This window comes from Desmodus rotundus, chromosome 10 (genome assembly GCF_022682495.2).
Source record: "Desmodus rotundus isolate HL8 chromosome 10, HLdesRot8A.1, whole genome shotgun sequence".
Lineage (NCBI taxonomy): Eukaryota > Metazoa > Chordata > Mammalia > Chiroptera > Phyllostomidae > Desmodus > Desmodus rotundus.
Window position 1 is genome coordinate 96,273,537 of NC_071396.1, and position 26,364 is coordinate 96,299,900.

General features: G+C 49.7%; 2 long non-coding RNA genes across 2 annotated transcripts in view; one reads left to right on the forward strand and one right to left on the reverse strand.

Moving 5' to 3' along the window:
• The window catches only part of LOC128779467 (uncharacterized), a 39,293-nt gene extending 13,579 nt beyond the window's left edge, over positions 1-25,714 (forward strand). Inside the window, exons 2-3 of the long non-coding RNA XR_008425412.1 lie at positions 21,584-21,690; positions 23,943-25,714. This is a non-coding gene — a long non-coding RNA (uncharacterized lncRNA). The remainder of the gene's footprint in view (positions 1-21,583; positions 21,691-23,942) is intronic.
• On the reverse strand, positions 17,193-23,934 carry LOC128779468 (uncharacterized). The gene is made up of 4 exons (XR_008425419.1): positions 23,740-23,934; positions 22,312-22,565; positions 19,392-19,598; positions 17,193-18,443 (listed from the first exon to the last, which is right to left on the reverse strand). It is a non-coding gene; the product is annotated as an uncharacterized lncRNA (long non-coding RNA).
• Positions 25,715-26,364: the final 650 nt, after the last annotated feature.

The following is a 26,364-nucleotide window of genomic DNA, read 5'->3' on the forward strand; positions in this document are numbered from 1 at the left end:
GCATGGCGGGATGAAGCAGCTCACTGAGATTTAGCTGAATGAGCAATCACACATCAACGGCTTATGTCATTAATTTGGCACTCTGCCTCGAGTGTGTGTTTTTTCATGTACATATATTATCTCTTTAATTTGTGAGCCCACAGGAGGCATGGACCCTGCGCTTCACTTCACTTCTCTTCCTGGCACAGCACACAGCCCAGCACGTTGGGCGTAAAGGCATTCGCTGAGAGGCGTGGTGTGCCGGTGAGGACGAGAGGTATTCCAAGCGCGTTCCTTGTCTTCCCTCCCTCTGTGTCTCTGTCTCTGAGTCTCTCTGTCTCTGTCTCTCTTTCTAACTCTCCTTGATTTTCCTCATCTCTAACCCACCCCAACTCGGATAGTCAATGTTAACAGACTAGTGTCTATCCTTCCATGGCTTCCTTTATATGCAAGCAAGCAAACAAACTCACCTGCAGCTTAACCTGCGTGTTTTTTTAAATAGGACCATTCTATACCTACTTTAGTGCATCATGTTATTCTTTTAAAATTAATTAATTAATTAATTAATATCCTCACCTGAGGACATTTTTTCATTGCTTTGTGTGTCTGTGTGTTGTTTTTTTAGAGAGAGAGAGGGAGAGGGAAAGAGAGAGAGAGAAACATCGGGCATCACGTCATTCTTAAAAATTTAGCATGAAAATTCCTTCAAGTGAACTGCCAAGTTAACAGGCATAAATATAATGCATTTTAAATGGCTAAATACTATTCCTTGAAGTGGCAAAGCCACCATTTATTTAACATATTTCTATCGGTGGGTTATCAGATTGTTTCCTGTTTTGTGCAGTACAGTCTTCTTCCTTAATCCTCAGGGGACGTGTTCCAAGACCCCTGGTCGATGCCTGAAACCACAAATAGCACCGAACTCCATATATTTTTTCCCCATACCTACCTACGTATGGTAAAGTTTAATTTATAAATTAGGCACAGTAAGAAATTAACAACACCAATAATAAAATAGAGCCATTATAATAATATACCTTAATAAAAGTTATGTAAATGGCTTTGGGGCCACTGCTAAGTAAAATAAGGGTTACTTACACTCATGCACTGAGGTACTGCGATAGTTGACCTGGTAACAGAGATTGGCAACTAAGTGCCTGATGGGCGGAGAGCATCTGTATCGCAGAGACAATGGACAGAGGGATGATTCACGTCCCAGGTGGGACAGAGCAGGATGGCACGAGATTTCATCACAGCTACTCAAAATGACGAGTAAGTTCAAACTTACGAGTTGCTTATTCCTGGAGTTTTCCATTTAATAGTTTCAGACCTTGGTTGGCTGAGGGTAACTGAAACCCCAGAAAGCAAAACCACAGGTAAGCGGGACTCTATACAAAACAAGGCTTCTGCGCTGGCTGGCTGGCCGACATCAAGTGCATGGTCAGCTGAGAGCAGAGTGTAACCACTCAGACCCCAGCAAGCTGGCGAGGAGCCTGGTTAGAGGACAGGAAGCGCCTTCTTGCTCTCCTCACACATCTGCAGACAGGATGGGTGGATTCACTTTCCACATCCCTGGCTGTAGACAATGTGAATCTTTGCCAGGCTAGGGAGCCAGGGTAAGAAGAAAAGCATACTTTCTGGAGGCTCTGCGCTCTGTGGGCCCTTCTAATGGGTTCTAGATGCACCTGAGGTAGCTCAACCTTGGTGCTCACACGGCTTAAACATACTTTCCCTGCACGTCCCGGGATGGTGCTGCTGTCTTGGAGAAGCTGGGAAGATGTGTGGGGCACGACCAGGCGAGGGGGCCAGTGGTCTGGGTTTAGCTTGGGTAAGTCTGGGTTTGCTTTTCCTTCCCTGGAGGTTTGTTGTTCCCTTTTTTTCTCTCCAAGACCCTGAGGCAAGTAGCAAGAGACCAGGAAGTAGCAAGGGGAATCCAGCCCCAGCCACCAAGGCTGTGGGCATGAGCACCACGTGACACAGGCAGCTCTCAAACCGTTCATATGGACGGCACAAGCCAGACCCCTTGGCCAGCTTAATTTTGCTGTGGTTCACATCGTTTCCATGGCTCCCTGAGCTGGGCCTGGGCCCGGAAAATGTCACGCAGTGGCCGACCATGCATAAACAATCAGCCACCCCTGCGATGAGGACAGTTTTCCACTCACCTTGATCCCAATTTCCACGGCCTATTTCTGTGTTTATGTCTCGGCCCTGGTGGGAAGTCTCCTTCCTGGGAGGCCTATCCTTGGGTCCAGGACCTCTGGCCACCTAGTCCCCATCCATTCCCCTGAGGAAGGGCTGGCCAGTCACACCTGAACCCTTCAGAACATTTCAGCCCAGGGAGAGAGAGAGGCAGCCAGGACTCGTCCCCCTGGGCTGGAGCAGTGCTGGTGGGGGCCAATACTATACACTCAGCGGGAACGCTCTTGTAGCCCCTGGTGTGGCTCGGGGGAGGAAGAGTGCCCCCGCCCAGACACATCTGCCCTCCCCCATGTTGCTCAAAATTCTACAAGGTGGGACTCAGGTAAAAAGAAAAAAGTTTCAATAATAACAGTAATGATGTTTCTTGTTTGAATCGTGCTTTCTAGGTTTCATTAGCTTGTCCAGTTCCCGGGTTAGCCGCACAGTGGATGGGCCATGGAGTATGTCTACTATTTCATAGACGGGGGCTCTGGGACGTCAAGAAGAGGAAGCAGGCTGTGGCTGGGATCAGGTGGCCTGGGTCCCATCCTTGTTCTGCCACTGTTGCTGTGGAAGAGAACACATGATTCCTCTGATTCCTTAGGCTCCTGGTTTGAGTATATTTTGTCATTTATGACATGCTTTTCATTTAAATATGACCTATCAGTTAAAGGCAGACCTTTATTACAAATATGGAGGGGTCTCCAAGGTAAGATGCGAAGTACAATGAGTAATATGTGGATTGTGCTACTATCTGAGTTTTTGAAAAATGGCTATATGTCCACCCACACGTCTGATTGTCTGTGTGTGTCCCCGTCACTGGGGTGTACAGCGCATGTTGCTGGCGGAGGTGGGGAGGAGATGGGGCTGGAGGATGGCAGGGGGAGGAAGTGGGCTTCTCTCTGTTCCTTTCTACCTTTTTGTCTTGCACCACGTATAAACAAAATTTAAAAGTAGGACTACTTTATATTGGAGGTTCTAGGGTTTCTTTTGGAGCCGATGGGATGACGTACAGGACATGAGACTCTATGTGCATAAAAGGATGATTATTCTCTGAGGGGGTCTCTTAGACTCTTACCAACCATTAAAATACTCGACAACATCATGCACTGGCAAAATGATGGGCTTAGGAATTGAATAGACATGAGTAAAACTTGGTCTCTGTTTGCTCATCTAAAAACTTAGGGGAGGAGAGCGAAGGACAGCTATTACAAGTTATGAGAAAGAAAAGGAAAACGTGAAACCCCAGGTGCAACGTAGGGCGTGCCCTCCCCCCGTGCCCTGTGCCAGCTGGGCGCTGGGGAAAGGGAGCACTGTTCCGTGGTTCAAGTAAGTTTGGGCAGCGGTGAGTGTCCCTGCGGCAGTGTCGTCCACTAGAAAATAATGGGAGCCACCTACATAATTTTAGGTTTTCTAGTGGCCACGTTAAAAAAACACACCAAGAAACAGATGACATTAATTTTAATAATAGATTTAAATTAACCCAATTTTAGCATGCAATCAATTACAATTATTTCTGGGGTATTTACATTTCTTTTTTCTCTTTTTATTTTTTAGATTACAGTTGACATTCAATACTATTTTACATTCATTTCAGGGGTACAGCATAGTGGTTAGGCATTTATATAATCTGCAAAGTGAACCCCCCAATATGTCTAGCACCCTCCCGGCACGATACACAGTTATTCCAATATTAGTGACTATATTCCATACGCTGTACTTGAATTTCACATTTATTTGCACACCCAGTCTTTGAAATCGGCATGTAGCTTGTACTTACAGCCCACCTCAGTGTGGACCAGCCTCGTGTCAGATGGTCAGTGGCCACCTGGGCTCACAGCTGCCATATTGGAGAGAGCCAGGATGACGCAGTGGACGGCTCCAGGTCACCCAGGGTCCTGGGGCTGGCGCCTAAAGGTGGAAAGTGATGGAAGTAAAAGCAGATTTGCCCTGTCCAGGCTGTGATTAGGTAACCAAACACAGACCATGCCTGAGTAAATAAATCAGGGCCTGTGTGTTCTGCCCTGTGGGGCTCTCCTCCCATCACCAGAGAAAGGTCAAGTGCTTTCCCTGCCATGGTGAAGTGGCAAAGGTAACTGGACAGGAGGTGAGCATGGGAGTTAGAGAAAGGACTAGGAATGGTCTCTTTGTGTGACTTCCGGTTGCCTGCTGTCCTGGTCTCTCTTCCCTTCAGCTGCTCCACCCCGGAAGGCCGGTGCTTCTCCATTCTGTTCTAGGCCTCTCCTCTCCCCACACTCCACACCGCTCTCTTCCCAGGGCACCGGGCCTTGAGCGGGCTCACTCTCCAGCCCTGGAGCTCCTCTGAGCTTGAGTCCACTGCACTGAGTCCACAGTCTTCTCGATATCTCCACCTGGATCTTCCGTCTCCTTCCTCCCCACACCTCCTCCTCCTCCCTTGTGTCCTTGTTAACTTGCCCAAGGTGGGGACAAAACGTGACTCCTTTCCTTCCTGCCAATTCCAAATCACCACCAAACCTTGTCAGCTCTGTCTCCCAAGTATCTATCGACCATTGACATGTTTCTCACTGAATGGCTGCAGCAGCACCTTCATTTCTTCTTCTACACCGAGTTCTGCCCATCCCCAGTCTGTTCTCCACCCTGCAGTCAGCACATCTTTCTCAAGCTTGAATTGTATCCCAAAACTTTTTGTTTTTGCCTGACACACTCGACTTCTTGCCAACGTCCCGGGATAAAGTCCAGGGTCTGCATGTGTCCCCAGCCACCTCTGTGATCTCATCTCTCTCCACTTTCTCCCTGGAATAGTGACCCCCAAATTCATGTCTTCCTGGAACCTCAGAATGTAAGTTTATTTGGAGACGGGCCTTTGCAGATGTGATTAGTTAAAGATGGAGATGAGCTCAGGCAGGTTAGGCGGACCCCAAATCCAATGGCGGGTGTCCTTATGAGAAGAGGAGACACAGAGGGACACACAGAGAAGACGGCGGCAGGGACTGGAGTGACGTAGTTCCAAGCCCCAAGGATTGCTGGGAGTCTCCAGAAGGCAGGAGGAAGCAAGGGAGAATTCTCTGCCCCGAAGCATTTGGAAGGCAGTGTGGCCCTGAGGACACCTTGATTTGGGGCTTGTAGCTGGCAGAACCGTGAGAGGATACACTTCTGTTGTTTTAATCCATCAGGTTGGCGGTAATTTGTTACGGTGGCCCCAGGACCCCACGCACTCGTTCGGTTGCAGCTGGATTGAGCTGCTTGTATTTCTTCGCACTCGCCGTTCCTTCAATATTCTTCCACAGCCCTGCCTCCATTCCCCTCCAGCCTGGCTCACAGCAGCCTCTTGACGTGTGTTCCCAGCTGGGTGAAGCGCATCTCTTCCGTGTCCCCAGAGCATCCGGCTCTCTGGGTACTAATGGCCTCTCTGCTTGCTTGGATCCCCCATTGGACTGGGAGGCCTGCGAGGACACAGCATTGTCCCCCCATGCTCAGCCCGCAGCAGACCCTGAGTAAGCAATGGCTGAATACTACCTCCTCTGCCAAGCATTATTCTTTGTATTATTTCCAGTTATCCTTGCTAAAGCCTTATAAGTTATATATCATTATTATTTATTTTAAATTCAAGACATGGCAACCAAGTCTAAGGGCCTGCAGGAGTGACCTGAGGGGCATGAAGTTGTGTTACAGGCCTGGTAGTCAACAGGACTTTGGAAACTTATTTTGGGCTCCACACAGCCTGGCTCTCAAAGCTGTGTTTCACTGTCCAAAGTCCAAAAGTCAGACTTTGCTGAGGGACATGCTTATGACATTAAGTGGGAAACAGTGGCGATCATCCCAGGGGGAAGAGTGCTGCCTAGGATGCAGCTCCGACCCAGAAGCCCAAACTCTAGAGCACACACGTGGGGAAGTGCTTAGCACCTGTCACCACCATGCTCAGGGCTGACACGGGGGAAAACTGAGCGTGAAGTTAAGAAGCCTCGTGGAAGTCCAGGCTTCCCATCTAGGCAGCTTTGTGACCTTGGCCATGTCCTTTTATCTCTCGGGCAAGTGTCCAGCCTTCCTCACTGCCTCCAGAACAGTTGAAACTGATCTGTGTGTTTAAACAGTCCACATCTGAGCTTTTAAAGGTCTTCCAGGAGATTCCAGTGCTCAGAAAGTTTAGAACCGATGGAAGAATGGGGGAGCTGGAGGTCTTGGGCTTAGCAAGGAGGGGAGCCCCCATGGAGGTAGAGGGTGAGGATGGGGAAGTTTCAGAAGATAAAGGCAAACTTGGCTGACTGGTAACTGTGCTCCGTGTGGGGGGCGGGGTTTCCCAGGGACTGGCCCCTGGGCCTCTGTGAACCTTCCCACTTAGAAGCCTACTTCTCGCCCTGGCCTCCCATCAGGTGCCCTTTCCTCAAATGCACCAAGCCCTCACCTTGACCCCTTGCTGGCCACAGAGCTCTGGTTTCTGTTTTTTTGCTCACCTGTCTCTCCTACCTGCCAGGTGAGGCCTAGGCAGGTCTGTCCTCCTGCCTGTCAACCCCTTGGTCACCCTGGAGGGTAAACTTCTTCAGCATGAGTCTACCCTCAGGACCACCCTCGTTCTAACTGTTCCATCCACGTGCATTCTGACTCCCGGGCACATCTCCTGCCTAGAGAGCTGGGGCAGAGGCGGGCGGTAGCCACAGCAGGGGCTTTGGAGGCCCCACACCTGTGAGCGGTTTCTCACTTATCAGCGATGGAACTTTGAGAAAGTGATAAACTTCTTGGCCTGGGCTCTGTTTCCTCGTCTATCAAATGGGAAGAATATTACCTGCCTCTTAGATAATGTGAGGCCATGTGTAGAATGTCCTTGACGTATAGCAGGTGATCGATAATTCATGTCAATTACCCGAGAAACTGGATAATCATTGCCATAATTATAATGAAGACCAGGAAGCACTTTCTTATTTCCCGTTTTTAAAACAGTCCGATCATGGGGTTTTATTGGCTTCGTTTTGCAGATACGGAAACCGAGGAGCAGACAAGCCATCAAGAACTCAGGCCCTGCCTTCCCTCTGCCTTCCCCCTTCATCGTCCCCTGGGTGACATGGCAGCTGTGTCGCTCCAGGGCTCCGGTTCCACAGGCTCCCCCCAGGGTGGCAAATGTTCAGGGAATGAAAACAAAACAGGAAACCCAGGAATCACTGAAGTAGCAACTCACAAATCTTTACTGCACACACCAAAAGCACAGTTTGTGAACGGGGAGCACTCCGACCAAAACATGAGCCAGTGCAGCTCGAGGCCGGCTGTCAGACAGCAGCCTGGGCAGTGCGGAGGCAGTGCCTGTTTATTCTTCAGGGTGAGGGTTCCCATATCAGAACTGTCTTAAATGAAGGGGAATTTATACAGCAGTTACCTCGTGACAATGCGGGGAACCATTTACGTTTTGCTTATAATATTCAGAGGCATAAGCGGGAAGGGATCCCAATCGAGTGAGCCTCACTTGTCTTGCAAAATAAGCTACGTTCAATTTCGCTTGCGTGACTTAACTGGTTTTGTCTGCTCGGGGACTTTTCAAGCCTGGTCTTCATTTGTGTTTTGTTCGAACAGGGGTCTTTTTGACAGAACTGAAGCTTGGAAAGCTTGGCTGGCACTTCCAGCTGAAGGCCTGCCAGGATAGGCTGCCGGCTCCCGTGCTTCTCAGAGGGGCTGGGCTGTGTCACGTTTTGGTGTGTTCTCCTGGGTGATCGCCTGCTTGGCACTCCAGCCCACGTGGTGGGGCAGCTGTGGGGCTGCGCACACTTTCCGCCTCCTTTGTCCTCTCTCCTTCCTCTCTTCCTGCCCCACAGGGAGGCTGCCCTCAGGCCTGTAGTTATTCACATTGTCTCAGGGCAGGGGTGAAGCTGAGGAGGGGGAGGCTGAAGGAGAGAGGAGAAGGTGGAAATGATGGGGTTGGAATCTTTCTGGAAAGACACTGAGGAGACAGGATCGGCTCATGCTTGTGCCTCTGCTCCGGCTGGCCTGCAGCCACGTTAATAAGAGACCTAGTGGAGGATTCAACTCTGAGTCAGCAGAACTTAGAAGGTTGCCGTGGGTTGTCTCTGGCAGGGGTGGGGCTGGGGCTGGGCTTGGCCTCCCTTCCCCGCAGGCCCTGATAAGAAGCCTGTGGAGCTGCCAAGCAGCGTGTCCTCGCAGAGGCCTGGCTTCCTGGGTCAAGGACAGGGACCTGAGGAATTCTGTGACACATTTTCAGTATTCTCTGAATTGACTCCCTGGGTTTTGGTCATAGCTGCAGAAATGATCTCACATGGTTGATTTTCCCTTTCCACCCCCACCCCCATCCTTCAAATTTTACTCAGAATATAGGAGATTGTTCTACCTTCACAAGCCCATCAGTGCTACTGTTGAGAGCTAGGAAAGAGGGCTAGGCAATTATAACCATTGCTAAACAGAAAACCTCTTAAAGGTCACTAGAATGGATGGGGAAGAGAAACAACATTGTCAGTCATGATTTGCAGGGATTTGAGGGCTCATCCTGAGTTATAGCCAACTAGTTGGTGTGCCATAAAATTTGAGGCGCCAGTCGCATCTTAGGTAAGACAAATGGTTCTTATCACAGGAGACAGGGGTTCAAAAGAAGATTTTAACATCTGGTTAATGTCCCTCCAGGACCAAGAGCTATGCAGAGATAACAGCAACCCCCGCTTTTGTAGCTTGCTTCCTTGCTTGTTTCGCGCGTATAAAAGAGCTAGCCTGTAAGCGTTTGGCGCGACTCCCCTTTGCAGCCTTAACCGGCACCCTGGGAGTTCGCCCCTGCGCAGGTAAAAAAAAATAAAGTACCATCTAAGTGCACTCCACACGTCTCCATTTGATTTTCTGCTCGCGTTCGGGATACAACATTTGGAGGCCCCAGCGAGATCTCCCTTTTGGGAGTTTTGCTTTCGGAGACTGGGTGGACAGTTCGAACTCAGTAAGTAATTTGTCAGGATCCTGTTTTGGGTTTGGTTTCAGTCCTCCGGAGGCTTTGCCCTGAGGTAGTAGGCAGGACGCTGCCGGAACCCTACCCAGGGGTTCGGAGAATAGTGGGACGCCACTTCCGAATATAGGTTCTGTCTCTGTGCCGCGCGGCCTTGTCGTGTTTGTCTGTGTTATGTTGTCGGAGGTATGTGTAGTGAGAATGAGAGTGTGATTGTGTCTGTGGCTCCACCGGCATCAGCCTACGGAGCGTGCGTGGGCCCTAACCTGCGGTTCCTCGGTCTGTCATACGGCATAACGGCTGGGAGCTTAACCCGAATTCTACGCGGGCAGCCTTAGCTAAGACAGACCTAAGTCCTCGCGAGAGGAGAGGCCAGGCGGGCGAGGCGAATATCCTCCGACCTCGTCAACTACCTGTTTGTCTTGTCTCAGTTGTGTGTTAACAACCTTTGTGAAAATGGGCCAGCGGGAGTCCACCCCGAACTCCCCGCTTGATTGCATCTTGAATAACTTTTCTGATTTCCAGCGCCGTGCACGCGGTTACGGGAGCGTGCGGGTTGATCCAGAGTTCCTGCGGACTCTTTGCCAATTAGAGTGGCCGACCTTTGGTGTCGGATGGCCTGCAGAGGGGACTTTCGACCTCCCTGTATTGTTTGCAGTTCGGGCCACAGTTTATAGAACTCCACACCTCGATCAGATGGTTTACATCGATGTGTGGGTAGACATAGCCACAGACAAGCCAGGCTATGTTCGGAAATGTCTAAAAAGGAGTGCCTCCCGCAGAAGAACGGTTCTGTTAGCCGCGGGAAGAGAAAAGCAAAAGAAATCCCCGGAGCGCTCCGCACAGCGAGAGCAAAGGGTGCCTAAACTCTACCCCCCACTACCAGGTCCTGGGGAGGACATGTTAGATCCCTTGAATGCGCCCCCTCCCTACCCTAGGAGGGAAGTGCCGCATTCTACCCAGCAGGAGGAGGGAGGGACACTTGCGAGCCCTCCTCACACCCGAGGGGGAGCTAGATACGGGCAGGAGGCTCCGGTATCCCCAGCGCCTCCGGCGCTTCTGCCACTCCGTGAGGCGCTGCCTGGACCGGATGCCCCTGCCGGAGCACCCCCTCGGTTGATCTATGTCCCCTTCTCTACTAGTGATCTGTATAATTGGAAACACCAGAATCCCCCATTTTCTGAGAAACCGCAGGGATTAATTTCCCTACTAGAAACTATATTTAGGACTCACCAGCCAACCTGGGATGATTGTCAGCAGATAATGTTTACTTTATTCACCTCAGAAGAAAGGGAAAGGATCTATAGGGAGGCTGCGAAGCTTGTGTTGGGAGAAGGGGAGGGAACTGCTGCAGCTCGCCAAGAACTGGAGGGTATTCTCCCCTCACAGCCTCCCAATTGGGACCCCAATACCACGGGAGGAAGGGATGCGCTTCACCAGTACCGCCGGACCTTATTAAGAGGGCTTAAAGCAGCTGCTAGGAAACCCACCAATTTTGGGAAGATTAGTGAAGTGATTCAGGGAAGGGAGGAATCTCCCGCTGCCTTCCTGGAAAGATTACTAGAGGCTTATAGGATCTATACTCCCCTCGACCCAGAAGCTGGAGAGAACCGGAGAATAGTTAACATAGCCTTTGTGACTCAGTCAGCTTCAGATATTAGAAAGAAACTGCAAAAAATTGAAGGGTTTGAGGGAGAGAATAGGAGTAGGTTACTGGAGATAGCTCAAAAGGTATATGTCAACAGAGATGACCCTGAGATTGGCAGGGCAAAGGAGGTGGCCAAGATTCTTATAGCGGCCCAGACACCAGAAGGTAAGGGAAAGGGGAGGATGGACAAGGGCAGGCGAAGACGGGTTGAGAAAGATCAGTGTGCCTATTGCAAGGAGAAGGGGCACTGGAAGAAGGATTGTCCTAAGCTAGGTGGAACAACCAAGGACCCTGGACGTGGTCCCCAGGTGCTATTGCAGACGCTGGACTGAAGGGGCCGGGGCTCCATCCCTGTTGGCTCCCAGGAGCCCATGGTCACCCTCAGGGTCGAAGGAAAGCCAGTGGACTTTCTTGTAGACACGGGAGCCACCTATTCAGTGCTGAAACAACCCCAAGGACAATTACAGAAGGCAACTACCAAGATAGTAGGGGCAACAGGGAAATCACAAGCATACCCATGGACAACAGCTAGGATCACAGATTTAGGAAAAGGAACTGTCACCCATTCTTTCCTAGTCATACCGGACTGCCCATACCCATTAATGGGCAGGGACCTGTTGCAGAAGCTTCAGGCAACTATAACCTTCAGGAAAGAACCAACAGTTGGGGAAAGGAATAGTGAGGAAACTGGAGTAAGCCTCAATGTGACTGTGCCCATGTCAGAAGAATACCTCATGATAACGGTCCCAGAGGAGGAGGCAGATGTAAAAGGGGAGATAGGAGAACTGTTGGCCAAGATACCTGGGGTGTGGGCTGAGCAGAACCCCCCAGGGTTGGCATCTCACCAGCCACCGGTGCTTGTACAATTGGCCAGTTCCGCCACCCCTATTAGGATCCGCCAGTACCCAGTTCCTGCCAAAGCACGGCAGGGGATTGCCAAACATCTGCAGCGGCTACTGCAGGCGGGAGTGCTGAGGCCCTGTCAGTCCGTTTGGAACACTCCTCTCCTCCCCGTGCAAAAGCCAGGGACTGAGGACTACCGCCCTGTACAGGATCTCCGGGAGGTCAATGCACGGATAGAGACTATACACCCAACTGTGCCAAACCCGTATACCTTGCTCAGTTCCTTACCCCCAACCCATGGTCATTATTCTGTATTGGACCTGAAGGATGCTTTTTTTTGCATCCCCCTGGCACCCTCAAGCCAGGAGATATTTGCGTTCGAATGGAACGACCCAGAGAATGGGTTCATAGGACAATATACTTGGACTCGCCTACCTCAAGGCTTTAAGAACTCACCTACCCTGTTTAATGAGGCTTTGGGGAAGGATATACAGGGTTTCCGGGTATCACATCCAACCATAGTCCTGTTGCAATACGTCGATGACCTCCTCCTTGCCGCCAGAACAAGGGAGGAGTGTTTAGAAGCCACTACCGACTTGTTGCGGGACCTGGAGCGGATGGGGTACCGGGTGTCAGCTAAGAAGGCCCGGATTGCCGTGCAAACCGTGAGCTACCTCGGATACGTACTCCAGCAAGGTAAGAGAGCCTTGTCTCAGCAAAGGATCCAGGCTGTCCTGCAGATTCCCAGACCTACTACAAAGAGGCAGGTGCGGGAGTTCTTGGGAGCAGTAGGATATTGCCGCCTCTGGATTCTAGGGTTTGCAGAATTGGCTAAGCCTCTCCATGAGCTTACGAAGGGAAAAAAAGAGAGTATAACTTGGACTGAAAAAGAGAACCAAGCCTTTGAGGCGCTTAAGGCAGCCTTGGTATCTGCACCTGCATTGGCCTTGCCCAATTTAGAGAAGCCGTTCCAGCTGTTTGTGGCAGAAAACGGAGGCATCGCAAAGGGAGTGCTGAGCCAGGCTTTGGGACCATGGAGGAGGCCCGTGGCCTATTTGTCTAAGAAATTGGACCCAGTAGCCTCAGGGTGGCCAGCCTGCTTGCGAGCTCTAGCGGCTACAGCTATGCTAGCGAAGGAGGCCAGTAAGCTCACCCTTGGACAGAATTTGCAGATAATTGGGGAGCATCACATAGAGAGAATTTTGAAATCTCCTCCTGATCGCTGGTTGTCTAATGCACGGCTAACTCAGTACCAGGTGCAGTTGCTGAATCCCCCAGCAGTCCAGTTCCTGAAAAGTGCAGCCCTGAATCCAGCCACCCTGCTGCCAGCCCCTGATCCAACCATCATGCATAGCTGCCATGAAATACTAGAGCGGGTCACAGGTGTGCGCCCAGACTTGCGGGATGAGGCATACGACAAACCAGAGCTCACTCTATTCTCGGATGGCAGTAGTTTCGTTAGAGAAGGGCAGCGGTATGCGGGGGCGGCGGTAACTACCGAAACTAAAGTCATTTGGCAGCAAGCCCTGCCAAAAGGAACTTCAGCCCAGAGGGCAGAGTTGATAGGGCTCATACAAGCTCTGAAAATAGCAGAACAGAAGACGGCGAACATTTATACTGATAGCCGCTATGCCTTTGCAACTGCACATATTCATGGAGCATTGTATAGAGAAAGAGGATTGCTAACTGCTGAAGGGAAAGAAATTAAGAACAAGAAAGAAATCTTAGCCTTACTAGAGGCCATTTGGTTGCCCCAGAAAATTGCAATAATACATTGCAAAGGACATCAGAAAGGGGAAGACCCTGTCGCCAGAGGGAACCGGTTGGCAGACGAGGCCGCCCGAGAAATAGCTTTGCAAGAAACCCCACATATACTACCTTTAGTGCCTCAGCCCGAATTGTCCATCAGCCCAAAGTATACTCATAAGGAAGAACTTGAAGGTCAGAATCTAGGAGGAAGGAAGGATAATCAGGGATGGCTAGAATTGCCAGACCATAGGATATACTTACCCCAGGGAGCAGTAGATCTCATAGTCAAGGAGATCCATAGGGGAACCCACCTAGGGCAGACTAAGTTGGAACAGCTATTAAGAAAATACTACTATAGCCCAAGGATGAAAGACGTAGTTCAATCGGTAGTATCGAGATGTGAAATTTGTGCCAGGGTAAATTCCCCAGTAAGGAAGTTTCCACTTCAAGTCAGGTATAGGGGAAAGGCCCCAGGGGAGCTATGGGAAATTGATTTCACTGAAATGACTCCTGGGAAATTTGGGTATAGATATCTTCTGGTCCTTATAGATACATACTCAGGTTGGGTAGAAGCGTATCCCACGAAGGGAGAGACCGCATCTCTAGTTTGCAAGATCTTACTGAAAGAAATCATTCCCCGTTATGGGCTACCTGTAGCCATTGGATCAGATAATGGGCCAGCATTTGTCTCCAAAATTTCACAGGAGTTAGCAACTAGGCTAGGGATTAATTGGAGATTGCATTGTATTTATAGACCCCAGAGTTCAGGACAGGTAGAAAGAATGAATAGAACCATAAAAGAAACCTTGACCAAATTGCATGAGGAAACAGGTGAGAACTGGGTGGAGCTCCTTCCTTTCTCCCTATTAAAAATTCGTTGCACCCCTCACATTGGTAAATGGACCCCTTATGAAATCATGTTTGGGCAACCAGTACCAGTCATACCTCGGCTGACTGCGGAGGAACAAGAAATTACTAACCAGAACTTTCTTAAGTCCCTTCAGGCTTTGCAGCACATCCGGGGAGAGGTCCGAGCCTTGCGCCAGCGCCAGGCACTAGCCCAACAGGACGCAGACGGATCAGAACCTCATGAACCAGGACAGTGGGTGTGGATTTTGCGGCATCGGCGGAAAAACCTTGAACCCAGGTGGGAAGGACCCTACCAGGTAATCATAAGCACTCCCACCGCGGTGAGGATAGCCGAGAAGCCGTATTGGATCCATCAGTCACACCTAAAGCCTGCGGATCCCCCGGTAGAGGAAGTAGCTAAGGAATGGAAGGTGAAGCAGGACCCACAGAAACCTTTGAGACTCACCCTCACCTCGCGTTGAGATTGTTAACGCTATTCTGTATCATTTGCTCAGGCTCAGGTCTTAGCAGACAGCAGTGGGTGCTCATTAGGACAGCGGATGGGACTGTCATTGCGTCCAACTACACCTGGGGCGATGCCGCAGTGACCCTCACAGCGGACTTTTCCAAATTTTTTGAGGACCACTTCTGTGATTCCCCGGCCGCCTGGAGGCATTCTAACCCCAACGGCCCTCTGCAGGAAGCGCATGACGGACTCACCCAGTGGGCGAGAGGTGGTAGGGGGTGCGATCCGGCACAAATGAACAAGAACCTTTGGTATACCCCCCATTACGGGTGCCCAGAGCCACCCCCAGGGAAGCGGTACACATGTGGGTCTCATACTGACTATTATTGCAAAGCTTGGGGTTGTGAGACCTTAGCCCTAGGCTGGGATCCAGGGGCAGGGCAGGATAAGCATATTATCCTCTACCGCGACCCAAGCAAGAAGCCTGGGTTTGGGTGGAATAATAATTGCGCCTTAGACAGCTGCAACCCTACAATTGTAACTGTTTTGAACCCAGCTGATCCTGAATGGATAAGAGGCAGGACTTGGGGAATAAGACTATATGTGTCTGGGACAGACCCAGGGACTTTCTTTACTGTACGACAGCTCCCTATAAGTAACGGGCCCTTCCTGAAAGGGATGGGCCGAGGTCTGCCCAGAAAACCCACCAGCATTCCCCAACCGGTTTCAGCAACCCTTAAGACCCATCAGCCCACCACTTCCCCGACTAAGCCAACAGAGAAAGCAGAGGAAAAACTAAATAGTGCCCAGAAGGTGACCCAGATGGAGGAGCAACCTGTTATAAGACCTCAGAGGCCACAGGAGACTAACCAGGAAAATCAGCGGACTTATGCCTTACTAGACAAGGTATTTCCATTCCTAAATTCCACACAGCCAGATCTAACTGACTCATGCTGGCTGTGCTTGAGCCCTCATCCACCTTATTATGTGGGGATAGGAGCTAATACTTCACAGGGAGGTGACTTAGCACCAACTTTTATAACCCTCTCCCAGGATTATAGCCATGAGGAGGAGACGCTCCAGCATTGCCTCACTGAGGGCACTTTAACCATTGAAGATTTTCAGGGAAATGGGACCTGCTATGTATTTGGCCACTATAATCCGGCTCAGTCCGATTATAGAAATCGTTGTTTGACAACAAGGAACATGACCCACTCCTCTTCAAAGAATCCAGGATTACTGAAAGCCCCTGAGGGCATCTGGTTTATATGCCTCCAAGGAATGTACCGTTGTTTGCCACCAATTTCTTATCCAGAGTTTTGTGTAACTGGGTATATAATTCCCCAAGTGTATATATATGCAGGAAACCCAGATTTTGTTCTCCCCTTTAGGACAAGGGAGAAGAGAACTCCCCTTCTTATACCCATAATAGCCACTGTTGGGATCTTAGGGTCCACCGCACTCGGTGCTGCAGCCCTCATTCGGGGGGAATTGGAGTTAAGGCAGCTTTCGCAGACTTTCTCTAAGGACCTGTCTCTGCTGCAAGATCAGGTAGCTTATTTAGAAAGACAAGTAGACTCCTTAGCAGAGGTAGCTCTCCAAAATCGGAGAGGATTAGATTTATTATTCTTAAGGCAAGGAGGATTATGCGCAGCATTAGGAGAAACTTGTTGCTTTTATGCTAATCATTCAGGGATAATTAGGGATAGTATTAAGGTCTTAACCCAGAGACTGGCAGAACGAGAAAAGCCGGAAGAGCTAACGTGGTACGCAGGAATCTATAAGATGTCCCCATGGCTGACTACCCTAATTTCCTCCATCAGCGGGCCTTTATTAATTATACTCCTCTGTTTGACCTGTGGCCCCATCGTCATTAATAAGCTTACATCTTTTGTTAAAGAAAGGATAGAGACTGTCAAGCTGATGGTATTGGCGCAGCCCTACACTATCCTTCCCCCTGAAGAAGATGATTCAAGGATTTGACTCATAAGTGCCCGCAAGGAAATGGGGGAATGTTGAGAGCTAGGAAAGAGGGCTAGGCAATTATAACCATTGCTAAACAGAAAACCTCTTAAAGGTCACTAGAATGGATGGGGAAGAGAAACAACATTGTCAGTCATGATTTGCAGGGATTTGAGGGCTCATCCTGAGTTATAGCCAACTAGTTGGTGTGCCATAAAATTTGAGGCGCCAGTCGCATCTTAGGTAAGACAAATGGTTCTTATCACAGGAGACAGGGGTTCAAAAGAAGATTTTAACATCTGGTTAATGTCCCTCCAGGACCAAGAGCTATGCAGAGATAACAGCAACCCCCGCTTTTGTAGCTTGCTTCCTTGCTTGTTTCGCGCGTATAAAAGAGCTAGCCTGTAAGCGTTTGGCGCGACTCCCCTTTGCAGCCTTAACCGGCACCCTGGGAGTTCGCCCCTGCGCAGGTAAAAAAAAATAAAGTACCATCTAAGTGCACTCCACACGTCTCCATTTGATTTTCTGCTCGCGTTCGGGATACAACACTACCAACCTCTTATTTTTCTCCCCATGCCCTGGCTGTGTCACGTGGTACAAGGTGTCTGGTGGAAAGGAGATACCCCAGTTCTGGGTTGGGGCGTCTCCCAAAAACTCAACTCCCACAGCTCCCAGTCCAGACCCAGGGTGCAGAGGGATGTGCTCTGGGGTCCCTGGGCTCCTATCCATGCTGCCAGCCTCTCCATCTCAGGAGAAAGCAGCCACCTTTGTGGGAGACACACCTAGCTCACAGGTGTGGATACTGGAAGCTTAGAAAGAGGGGAAAACGGCCACTCCTGGGTTTGAGGGACCACTGACAGGACTGAGCCAGCCGAAGGGAGTGACATGGGATCCAGAAATGTCTCTGAGGGCCCTTCCAGGCTTTGTCCCCTGCCCCTCTCCTGGAGTGTTGATCTTGGGTCTCTTAAAAGTCAGACAGTTGGCTTCCTGTTCTCTGCCCTCCCCTTGCCCAGCTGGACCAGCACTGCCCAGAAGGCTTTTTGTGCCTGGGGCTTCGTCTGCAGTCAGGTTGGCCCCTCAGACAGCCCCTGGGGCCAAAGTGAAGCTGGTGCGGCCCAAAGGCCGGGATCCTCTTTGAGTGGGAAGCCTGGAGTGCAAAGAGGGGAAGAGGAGGAGAGAAAAGAGGGCAGGTCGATCTGGCGATTTAATTCATATCTCGGGTACGGCTGCACAGAAATACCCATGAAGGCCCAGCCTCTGACTCTTGTTACTTGAGTTCAAGAGGTCAGCCATAGCTTGGACACATGCGGGTGACCACGGAGCCGTCCACAGCAGCAGCTGCCACTTGAAGTGAGAGGAAAGCTGGTTATCACGAGCAGAGTGTAGAAATGGGCACTGAAGTTTTTTGGTTGGAGGGAAGAATGAAGGGGTGTGGGTAGGTGTTGGGGAAGTCTCTGGAAGGGTCCTTGGGGGGATCAACTGGGCTCATAGGGAGAAGACAAGTGTCGCTGAATATACTGGGAATGGGGGCAGAGGCAGGAAGCTCATAGAATGTGGCAGTAAGAGGGCACCTTCCCGAGGCCCAAGTCTGGGTCTGTGGATAAGTCAAGCCGAGGTTCCCTGGTAAGGAGCCCAGCGTCCCCAACCTCAGGCAGGGAGAGAGGAAACAGGAGTCTCTACCCAGGAGCCCATCTACACACTAAAGTGATTGGTTCCTAAAACACTTTCGCCTTCATTCTGTCACCACATCCTGTGCACACGGCAGCTTCTCCAGGGGAGGTGCTGGCCCAGAGCTGCGTGAACCATCGGCTCCCATCTGATAATCTGCAGGTGTGGACCGCGTTGTGGGTTACACATTTCATCTGCAGAGATAAGGTGAGAGTGTTTTTAAAGCTCCTTCATCTCAACCATCTCTTCTCATCCCAATTCTTTTCCCAGTGTTGTCTCACTTTTTTTTTCTTTTTGCATTTTAAAAATTGTGACAAAACATGCACAACATTCACCATTTTAACCATTTTTAAGTGTACAGGTCAGCCAGTGGCATTAAGCACATTCACACTGCCGTGCAGCCATCCCCACCAGCCGTCTCCGGAGCTTTCTTATCTTCCCCAACAGCAAGTCTGTGCCATCAAACAGTAAATCTCCATCCCCCTCCACCCAGCCCTGGCAACCACCATCCTACTTTCTGTCTATGAATTTGACCACCTCTCTCTGGACCTCCTAGAAGTGGAATCACACAGTGCTTCCCTTTTGTGGCCCATCCACTCTTCCTGTGGATGTCGGTCACATTTGCACAGTCCTGGTCTCAGCCAGCACATGCCTACTAGGCCGCTGCTGTAATGACCACAGCTGACGTTCACCCGGCATCTACCTGAGCTGGCTGTGTACCTGAAGCCCCGCACATGTGTTATCCTCTAATCCTCATAACCACCTGGGCAGCGGTACCCCCACGGCAGACACGAGGAGAGTGAGGCCTGGAGATGTGGCACAGCTGAGGGTGCCGGGCTGCGGGTGGAACCCAGGGTGTCTGATTCCCCCTGACCCCCCCACCTCCCTACACTGGCCAGGTCCTGGGTTCTGAGCATGAAGCTGAGCCTGCCCAGACCCAGTGCTTGATTCACAGCATCCTGACTGTCCCATGGGACCCTGACTCTCCTCACCCAAACTGTTCCTCTCGTGCGCCCCAGTCCCTTCCACCACTTCCCAGAGTCAGGCAAGGGGAAATCTTTGAGCTCCTGCTCCAACCAGCCATCTACTTCCTTGGCTGTTATCTCCCCAGTTACTTGCACATTGGTCCCACCCCGACTCACTCTTTTCCTTCTGTCTAAATTCTTGTGGTGGCCTCTGACTTGGCATCACTGCCTGGGGCTGACCCCCTGCCAGTGTGTCCTGATGATGACGTCAGGAACAGCCAGGCCTGGAGTCCTCCAAGGGAACCCGGCTCACACAGGCTTCTGGAGGGGTGTCATCTCATGCCAGGCAGTGGCACGGGTTTGGCTGCACAGAAGCTTCTTCACCTAGCAGTTCGAAAAGCAAACCTGATCAGTAATTCCCTTGCCTAATATCGTCCTGTGGCTCCTCAGAGCCACGAATCCTCAGCTCTGCCTGCCTTCCAAACACCATCTCCTGTTTCTCCCACCTCACCCAACATCCCGGCCGACCCTACGGTTCCCAACAGGTCATGCTAGCCATGCCTGTCAACTTACTTATCCTGTTCTTTCTGTGTGAAATGTCTTGCCCTCATTCTTAGCCTGCTGACCTTCCATGTACCCTCCAAGACCTGTGACCCGCAGGTGAGGATTTCTCTGACCTCTGCTCTCCATTAGGAATCAGTCACCCCTTCTTTACCGCCTGTCTTTGTTTGACATTGGGCTCCATGTCACACCATCTTTATGTCCAGGTGCCCAGAACTCGAGTGGACACACAGTGGTGCTCATTGTGTTCCAACCCGGGTGTCCATTCTCAGGTAAACTCCAGGTAAATGCAAAGCCCTCTCTTGGGATGCTAGTCAGCTCCCCTCTGACCACCTAAAACAAGGGCCCTATTTCCTTTATTCTAAGATTTACTTTAAAATACTTTAAAGCACCTTAACTAAGGTATGTCTTATAATCTACGTGCATATTTAATATGACAATGCCTCCTCCAATATTTATTACATTGATGGCATTTTTAATAATTCATGTCATCTCAGAATCAAGGAAACACTTTAGTTTAAACTTTACCCTTTTCCTCAAGCTCTCAACCTACCATTTCCAAGTTATTTCAGCAGAATTTGCACCATCTAGTTTCTCAAACAAAAAAAAAATAGAGATCTCAGAAACTCCTTCAACTTCTAGCTGCTGCCGGCACCCCCATTCTCTGCTCCTCACAGTTCTCTCTCCCTCCCAGCTCTAAGTGCATTGGGTTCAAATCCTCGCTCTGGCCACTTAACTGCCATGTGACCATGGGTAAGACGGAGAGTCCATGTCTGAGACATGTAGGTGAATATTGTCTACTTCCAAGGTGCCAAGTAAGTAAATAAAAGAACCCATGCAAAGTTCCCAGGGCCTGGTACCTTAGGTGTATTCAATTCTTATTGCTGCTATAGCCATTCCCCAAGAATTTGATGGCTTAAAACAACACACATTTATTGCTTTACAGTTCTGTAGGTTAGAAATCAGACACGGTGTTCACTGAGCTAAGATAAGGCTGTCCGCAGGGTTGGGTTACTTCCTGGAGGCTCTCAGGCACAACACAATCTGGGTACTTGCCTTTTTCAGCTTCTCAAGACACCACTTTCCTTGGCTCCTGGCCCTTTCCTCCCACCAGCAACTTGGGCTGAGTTCTCATGCTTCCATCTTTCAGGTTCTGTGACTCTGACCCCCGCTTCCTTTTTCCACTTCAAAGAGGCTTTGTGATTCTCCGGGCCACCTGGACGATCTAGGGTAACTCCCCACCCCCAGGTCTATAACCTTATCGCATCCGCAAAGTCCCTTTGTCACATAAAGCAGCATATGCCTCACAGCTTCAGGGGTTTAGGAAATGGACACCTTTGGAAGCCATCACGCTACCTACCAAATTAGGTAAGACCTTGATAAAAATAAAATTAAAATTAAAAAATAAAAACCCTTCATGTCTGCTGACTCTCCCTCAGCTTATGTTCGCCCATCGATAAAATAAATAAAATAAAATAAAACAGAATAAGATAAAATCTCCATTCTCATCTATGCCTCCCTTTTAGTCATTTATGAGAAACAGCCTGTTTCCTTTCACGGCCACATTTCTACAAAGAGATGCCTACATGCACTGTCTTCCTCCACATGCTTCCTCGACACGCTGCAACCCAGTTTTTTAAAAAAAAGATTTTATTTATTCATTTTTAGAGAAAGGGGAAGGGAGGGAGAAAGAGAGGGAGAGAAACATCGGTCAATTGCCTCTCGTACGCACCCAGACCGGGGACCGAACCCGCAACCCAGACATGTGCCCTGACGGGGAGTCAAACCTCTGACCTTCCGCTTTGCAGACTGATGCCCAACCACGCTTTGCAGACTGATGCCCAACCACGGAGCCTCACCAGACAGGGCGCAACCCAGTTTCTACTCCTGCTGCTGCGCACTGACACCTGTGCTTGTAAGTCCAGCGGACAGCCTTAGATCCACATTTTGACTTGACTCTTTGTAGCATTGGACATTGTTGACCATGTCCTTTAAAAATTATTTTTGAACCTAAAACTGCTCTAAAAATAAACTGCATTAATTTTAAAAAGACCCAATAAGACAGACAAAAAGAATTACTTTTGACTATATAATATACTTACATGTTTCAAAAATCAAAACAATACTGGCTTTTTCCTTACCACCCCATTTCCTCTTACCTCCTATAGGTGACCACTTTTTATGAATTTCTTGTCCACTCTTTGATCAAGTATGAGCAAATATGACTATAAAATCATATTTCATTCCGTCTTAAGCAAAAGGTAGTATGTGATTTACTATTTTGCATTTAATGATATATCCTGGAGATCATTTCATATTTATGCATATCATGCTTTCTCATTCTTATTATAGCTGCATGCATTTAATTAATTTAATTCCCTGACAGTAGAAATTTGGATTATTTCCAGGCTCTTGAAATATTTATGCATTGACTCAACCAACAAGCTCTAGTTCTGGGAATATAACTTTTGCTATCATGCAATTTATTGTACAGTGGTAGAGTGTATTTGTGACCCATTGCTGCTTAGCAAATTACCTCAAAATGCAGTGGCTTAAAAAAACAGCATGTACATTTCGAAGGTCGGGAATCAGGCATGGCTCAGCTGCGTCCTCTGGCTCTGCGTCTCTCACATCCTGGCCTGCAGTCATCTGAAGACAACTGGCAAGGATCTGCTTCCAAGCTCACTTCCACGGTTGCTGGCAGGATCCAGCTGCTCACAGGTCGTTCAACGGAGGCTGTCTGTTGGCTGGATATCACCTTCAGGTCCTTGTCACATTGGCCTTTCCTGGCTTCATCGGAGCAAGCAAGCAAATGGGCAAGGAAGAGCATGCCAGCGACAGAGAGAGGGGTAGCAGAATGAAAGTCATAGCCTTTTGTAACCTATTTGTGGAAGTGACTCTCCATCACTTTTGCTGTGTTCTCTTCATTAAAGAGAGTCACTAGGTCCAGCCCATACTCAAGTGGAGGAGCTTACAAAGGGGCATTGGTACCAGGAGGAGAATCCTGTGGCCCATCTTCTCAGTGTGCCTACCCCAGGGACACTGAGATGCAAAGAGTTGACCTGAGCGGGGACATGAGACATGATGGCAAGGCACAGTGCAATGTGGGAATTTGGGGGACAGCTTCCAGACCAGCAAGGGGACATGGAAGGCTCCTTGGATGAAGGGCCATCTACTCAGAGTCCTAAACAGTGCGATGACAATCGGGCAACAAGTTGGAGACAGTTTTGTTAAGCAAGGGCGAGCCTATGCAAAGGTCTGGAGCCAAGAGAGCTCAGGCTGTGTGTGACTGTGCATGAAGTGTGGAGAGGGCGTGCACTGAGGAGTCCTGAAGGGAAGCAGGTGTCAAAACAGAACAGGTCCTGTACACCAGAGGACGAAGTGTAGAGTTTTCCTAAGGAAATGAGGGGCCAGTGGAATTTTGAGTAGCAGAGTGACACCCTCAGTCTTATGTGTCACTGAAAGACCCTTCTGGCTGCAGAGTGGAGCCAGGCTGATGCAACGACAGGCGGAGTGGGGTTTGGTGACAGAGTCCAGTGAGCTTGTAGTCCAGCCAAGAGATGACCGGGGCCAAACCAGGGGGGGAGAGGGGTGCGGTAGAGGAGATCTGAGATTTAATTAAGGGGATAGAACTTACTTATATGAACGGTCGGTGGGCTGAGGGAGTAGTGGGGAGTAACTGATTCCGGACCTGGGGTCCCAGTGAGGGTGGCACTCGTTGCAAAGGGGGACACGAGAGGAGAAAGCCCGTCTGGTATCAAAGGCCGAGACTTGGCAGCCCAGACTCATTCACATCGGACAGGGTGGCATGGACACAGGGGAGGGTCCAGCCTGGACCTCAGGGGTTCTATGAGCCCCGCTGGATGGGGGTTTGCACCAGTTCCTTAGTGAGGAGAAAAGAACCCTCTTCATAAGTGGCCTGGATCCTTATAAATAAGCCTGGGTCAGATCATCCCCCACAAACCTGAGCTAAAACTCCCCGTGGAGACGAACACTGGTTATCACTGCCGCTGGGTGGAGCACTGACAGGAACATGGCAGGCCGCTGGCGCACAGACGGGGCAGCATCGGGTGAGGGCACCACGGGCAGAATTCTGCCCTAATGAGGCAGGCTGACGGGGACAGCTGAGGGGGCGCCGTGGTTCACTGCAATCCCTGTCTCTTGCAGCCTGTCGTCCTGCTCGTCTGTGACCTCACGGAGCGGCTCCCGTGCTTTGCCACTCTGGCCTCCACCTCACCTGAGCTCCACCAAGGTGTGCTGAGGAGACCTGCTGCAGAAACAGGCCCCGGAGCAAGACCTGAGCAAGGGAGAGTAACTTGCCTTTAAGTTTCTGGTGTGAATCATAATCATCCAGGAAGACTTCATATCTGATCTGGGCTTCTGCCATGAATTGTAAATGATGTCGAAATGAAACGTATCTATGGAGATAGAAATATTTTGCCTACTTCAACAGGATCCAATGCCTATAAAAAGTATAAAACCTTAATTCATATGAGATAAAGAATGGAGTTGATTCTAAGGTAAAATATGGTCCTAACATGTAAGTTAGGTAATTACTTGCCTTGCTATAGACTTGCCTGACCTATTCTCTACCATGTGACACCTCATTTCTACCTTAGCGCCTCTCCCAGCTTCAGGAAGCAGATCAAAGCAGGGCAATTATGTCAGAAACAAAGGGTGTGAGGTGTTGGTGAGAAGGCAGGAGAATGTAAGAAGGATGTGTTTTCTGCAGGAGGTTTTCATCACCAGGAGTTTACTACATTGGGCCACTCCTCTTCCTCCACCTAAGAGGGGGAAGGACAGATGCTGGGCCAGGCTCCATGGAGTCTGAGAGGTGGCACCTTTGTCCCTGTGGAGAGCTGCATTAAAGACGAAGAGGGGTGGTGGCAGGTCCCTTGGCATGCGGCCTCATGGTGCCCAGGTGCACAGACACTTTCATTTGGAGGACCCATTAGCCTAGGTGGGGTTGGGGAGGAATGCAGACAAGGCTGCCTTCCTTCCTGAGGAATGTGCTTGCTCTGGGCTGACAGGCCTCCCCAAGAATGACAGGCAAAGGGTCAATTACATAGGGCTTGTTAAGAACATAAACAATTCCCCCTTTACACAAGCACTCAAGCAGACCAAAGCTGGGGCTTCTAATTGTTCCTCTGGCCCAGACCCAAGGCAGCAGTTTGAATTTACTTCCTTGTTAGATTGATCTGGAATAACTTTCCCCTCTCCCTCTCCCTCCCCCGCCCCAGCATACTCTAGAATCAAGAGCCCCAACACCACTGACACGATGGGTCGGATAATTCTCGGTCATGGGGGGCTGCCTGTGTGTTGTGCGATGTTGATTGGCATCCCTGGCCCTACCCACTGGGTGCCAGTGGCACCTCCTGGGCTGTGATAACTCCAGATGTCTCCAGACACTGCCAGACGTCCCTTGGGGGAGCAAAACTGACCCCACTTGAGAACCCTTGATTCGTGGTAGAGACTCTTAAAGCCTTGAAGTGGCAAAGTTTCAAAGTTGAAACTAGTGGCCTGATTTTGATTAAAGATCAAATTCAGAATTTGGAAATGGCAAAAGGGTCCAGCAAGCCATGCGTTGCCTGGGGCAGGTGAGACTAGCTCTACAGTGAACTCGGTGCTCTTCCGGCATCCTTCCCCACCAGGGACAGTCCAGCAGTGCGACAGGCTGTGCCGAGGGACCACCTGTCATGCGCTGTAAAGGGCCAGAGGGACATCCCTGTGTTCTGCGAAGACCCAGAGCAGGCTCTGCTCATTGTAGACATTCCTTACAGTGCAGATATTCTTGCATTTAATGGATCATGGGTCAAGAACTTGGGATTCTTGTGCCAATGTTGCCTTTTCTCCTCTCTGGGTCTGACTCTTCTTATGTGTAATGAGAGAAGGCTGGCTTCCAAGTTTACTTCCAGCTTTGACATTCTCTAGTTCCTGATAATGCCCACTGTTCTTTTTTTTTTTTTTTTAACTGAGGTGTAATTACATTCTATTAGTTTTACATGTGTGATGTAATGATTTGATATTTGTGTATACATTGCAAAGTCATCACCACAATAAGTCTAGTTAACACTTGTCACCACCACACATAGTTACAGAAACTTTTTTCTTGCGATGAGAACTTTTCAGATCTACTCTCTTAGCAGCTGTCAAATATGCAACAGAATTATAACATTGTTAACTGTAGTCAGCGGGCAGCAGATTACATACCTATGACATTTAATTCATACCTTTTGCCTTCCTTCACCCAGGTTGCTCCCCGCCCTCCCACGCTGCTGCCTCTGGCAACCACCAATCTCTTCTCGTATCTGTGAGCTTGTTTTTTCCTTTTAGATTCTACGTACAAGTGAGATCATATGGTATTTGCCTTCTGCCTACTTATTTCACTTAGCGTAATGCCCTCAAAGTCCATCCACGCTCTTGCAAATGGCAAGATCTTACTATGTCTTATCGCTGAGAAATGCTCAGCTGGGACGGTAGGAGGAATGACTGCAGGTGTTCTTGTTCCCGAGTCTATATTTGTAATCGTTCCATTATTCTGCTCTTTGCGTGACCAACCACATGGTTTGCTCCAGACTGTCCTGGTTCT